At 38.6% G+C, this 4,106-nt stretch overlaps 4 non-coding genes across 4 annotated transcripts; 1 reads left to right on the forward strand and 3 right to left on the reverse strand.

The window, feature by feature from the left end:
- Positions 1-525: 525 nt before the first annotated feature.
- On the reverse strand, positions 526-597 carry trnag-ucc (transfer RNA glycine (anticodon UCC)). Its single transcript has one exon. It is a non-coding gene; the product is annotated as a tRNA-Gly (tRNA).
- A 212-nt stretch (positions 598-809) lies between these two features.
- Positions 810-881, reverse strand: trnag-ucc (transfer RNA glycine (anticodon UCC)). Its single transcript has one exon. It is a non-coding gene; the product is annotated as a tRNA-Gly (tRNA).
- Positions 882-1,478: 597 nt separating this feature from the next.
- Positions 1,479-1,550, forward strand: trnag-ucc (transfer RNA glycine (anticodon UCC)). The gene has a single exon. It is a non-coding gene; the product is annotated as a tRNA-Gly (tRNA).
- A 2,170-nt stretch (positions 1,551-3,720) lies between these two features.
- trnag-ucc (transfer RNA glycine (anticodon UCC)) lies at positions 3,721-3,792 on the reverse strand. The gene has a single exon. It is a non-coding gene; the product is annotated as a tRNA-Gly (tRNA).
- Between the last annotated feature and the right edge of the window lie 314 nt (positions 3,793-4,106).

Below are 4,106 nucleotides of genomic sequence, written 5' to 3' on the forward strand. Positions count from 1 at the left end.
TTTCAGCCGTATGAAGTCTGTTCAGGAGCTGAAGTTTGGCCGTGGTCGCACAAGGAAATGTAGAATGAATGGAGCCAGTATTTAAAGCAGGCTGTGAGGCTGCCAAGCACATTTAAAGTGCAGGAGTTTGGCTTCGGATGGAATTACTTTTGGGCAGAGCCGCTAAAACCTGCAGCAGAATCCAAATGACTGCACGGGTTTATTCCCAGCATGCACTGATGTATTTAACAGCCGACGCTGATCGTGTTATTATGGAGGCGTCGGACAAATGATGTCCACGGTGATGGGAAAATGAGGATATGAATGGATTGTGTGGGTGAGGAGGTACTGCACTTCTTCAGCCACAAAAACAGACGTATACGCACGGTGACCAGAGCAGGTAACAGCAGAATGTTAGGGACGTTATATGAACGGCAGGTTTACAGAAGACCACCCATAGAAGTTCAGCAGGACGACAGGAAACCAGCCAGTCTGAGGTGGAAATAAAAGTAAAACACATGGTCTTTTTTTGGGGAGTTAGAAGAATGCGATGGCCGGGAATCGAACCCGGGTCAACTGCTTGGAAGGCAGCTATGCTAACCACTATACCACCATCGCTATGGAAACCACTAGCAGAAAAACAAACAAGACAATGAGGTAGAAAATTAAACTAGTCAAATGTGGAAAATCCAGGAAGAAAAACATTTCCTAATAGAGCAGATGGAAGAAAACACAAACTCTGACTCATAATAAAGATGATCTGTTTGGATGTTTTACATTTAATTAACAGGTTTATAATCATCTGGTTTCTTCAGTTTTTGCTAAAACATTGCGATGGCCGGGAATCGAACCCGGGTCAACTGCTTGGAAGGCAGCTATGCTAACCACTATACCACCATCGCTACGTAAGCTTCAAAAATAAGACCAAATAAGACAATAAGGTAGAAAGGTAAAACTAGAGTCATTGTTTTCACTGCGCACAAGTTGGACACTTTACGTCATAATTCTGCAGGTGCAGCTCAAAAATGCAGGATTTTTTTCCACAGATTGAATCAGAGCTCAGTGCTGTCTTCACTTCTGATGCATTAAACAAATGGATGTAAATGTTAAATAATCACTGGCTAGTCGCTGTCGTTAACACACTTAACCCCCCAAAACAAAACTAGACAAATGTAGAAGATCCAGCTAGAAAAAACAGACCAGATGTAAGAAGACAAAAACACTTCAAATGAATGAAGATGACCTTGTTACATGTTTTATATGTGATTTGTAGTTTTATAATCATGTGGTTTCTTCACCTTTTGCTCAGAACCAAACATTCGTCTGGAACGTATTTGATCAAATTGACTGGAAAAAATAAAGATGTTCCTGGAACTGTTGGTGAAAAGGTTCTGTTGTGACAGGAATGTTCCTGTCAGCGCAGAGGCCATGGAGTCAAAACAACAGAACAGACCAGTTGGATTCATGTTCTGACTCATGGATTAGGGAGTTCAAACAGTGCGATGGTGGTATAGTGGTTAGCATAGCTGCCTTCCAAGCAGCTGACCCGGGTTCGATTCCCGGCCATCGCACTGCTTTAACTTCCCAAAAAAGAACTGAATACCATGAGTAAAATATTTGGTACTGTATGCAGTGGCTGAGAATCCAACCCTATGCTATGCTAGCTATGCTAACTGCCATACCACCATCCCTACAGATCCCACTAGGAAAAGACTGAACGAGTCAAGATGGTAGAAAAATAAAAATAAAGTCATTGTTTTCTCCACTGGACAGAATTATAACACTTGAAGAAAGTAATGTGTCTTAAAGTATAATAATTATCCAGGTCTTTTCCTGGTGGTTTCCATAGCAATGGTGTTATAGTGGTTAGCATAGCTGCCTTCCAAGCAGTTAACCCAGGTTCGATTCCCAGCCATCGCGTATATGTATATACATATATATATATATATATATATATATATATATATATATATATATATATATATGTATATTAGGGGTGGGCAAGTTAATGCATTATTACCACGTTAACGCATTCATTAAATAACGCCGACAATTTTTTTAATCTCACGTTAACGCCGTTTTATTATTGTTCTGCCTTTCAAGCAAGTCTTAGTTGATTTATACATACGGACTCTTATTTTGAAACTCATGCTTTTATTTTGCTGGTCCACACACCAGTGCTGTGTGTATGTGCAGCTGAGAGGAGAAAACCGGCGAACTTTACAAGTAATGCTGATATTTAAGCTAATTTGTTTATGCAAGCAGTCGGAGATGGGTTGCTAATTCTTTCTGCAGGCTCATGCTAAGTTTATGTAAATTCATTGGTTGTGTTTAGGTCTAATATGTCAGCCTTTGAACTAACCTTTACTCATTTACGATGTGAATGTTGTATTAGCAGTCATTTTATCTCGATGCTAACTTGAATGGGAAAATCCATAGACATGCTAACGATTAGCATTTACAAGTTAATTAAAGATTTACAACGTCTTTTTATTCAGCAACAAAGGTTCACATCAGAGATATTTGATACTATTCATTCTTAGAACAACTGAACATAAAATACTCACAGGCAAACGTTTTTGGGGCCAAACAAACAAGAGTGAAAGAAACATGTCTGTTAGTTCTATGTCCGAACTGACTACGGTAACACGGAAAGGACAAAACATACGTTAGTGCCACTTATTCTGACCACTTCAGGGCCCCTTTTGCTTGCTTTGAACTGAACATCACATATTAATGGGCTTATTAGTATTAGTACTGATTAGTGGGACTAAGACTCCTGTCAATCACTCACAACTGTAAATACACTGGTGGGGACATAAACATGTGTAAAAGTAGTGGTTTTTTACATGGACATTTTAATTACCTCCGCCTCCTGTTTGTTTGTTTGTTTGTTTGTTTGTTTGTTTGTTTGTCTGTCCGTTAGTGTGCAACATAACTCAAAAAGTTATGGACAGATTTGGATGAAATTTTCAGGGTTTGTTGGAAATGGGATAAGGAAGAAATGATTACATTTTGGTGGTGATCGGGGGGGGCACTGATCAGCCTTGGCGGAGGTCTGCGCTCTCCGAGTGCTTCTAGTTTTAAATGTCTTCAGATGGTGGGGTTGAGAAGGACACAGTTGTTTGGAAGCACTGACGTGCAATTATTTTTATCACCGGAGTACTTCCAGTCTGGAATATCACTGAAAGGCAATTCATGCTGTTGATGCGTCGCCCCCCCCCCAAACAACTATGCGATTAATCGCGATTAATCGCAGAAAGCCATGTGATTAATGGCGATTAAATATTTTAATCACTGCCCACCACTAATATATATATATATATATATATATATATATATATATATATATATATATATATACATATGTCAAGGCAGCTATGCTAACCACTATACCACCATCACTATGGAAACCACCAGCAGAAAAACAAACAAGACAATAAGGTACAAAATTAAACTAGTCAAATGTGGAAAATCCAGGAAGAAAAACATTTCCTAATAGAGCAGATGGAAGAAAACACAAACTCTGGCCCATAATAAAGATGATCTGTTTGGATGTTTTACATTTAATTAACAGGTTTATAATCATCTGGTTTCTTCAGTTTTTGTTCAGAACCACAAATGAGCATTTAACCCATTTCATCCCATCGACTGAAAGAAGAAGTGATTGGACATTTATCATGATAAGTATGGTTGGTTCACTTCAGTGCGTTGCATTTCCACTTGTATAATGTACATACATGCGATGGCCGGGAATCGAACCTGGGTCAGCTGCTTGGAAGGCAGCTATGCTAACCACTATACCACCATCGCTATGGAAACCACCAGGAAAAAAACAAACAAGACAATAAGGAAAAATATAAAAGCCATAACAAGACAAACGTACAATCCAATGGGAAAAAAAGATTTTTCTGCCAAATTGTTCATGCTAATATTTGTGTAAAATCTTAAGGGTGTCTTAAAGCTTTTTCCCACTTTTGTATTTGAACATTTTAACAAAACACAAAGACAAACACAGTTATATTAGTTATATTTGACTACACCACTGAGAAAAGTACTGCAGAACACATGTAGTGTCAGATCTAGAATAGAATAGAATAGAATAGAATAGAACAGCCTTTATTGTC

Source organism: Sphaeramia orbicularis, unplaced genomic scaffold, assembly GCF_902148855.1.
Source record: "Sphaeramia orbicularis unplaced genomic scaffold, fSphaOr1.1, whole genome shotgun sequence".
Lineage (NCBI taxonomy): Eukaryota > Metazoa > Chordata > Actinopteri > Kurtiformes > Apogonidae > Sphaeramia > Sphaeramia orbicularis.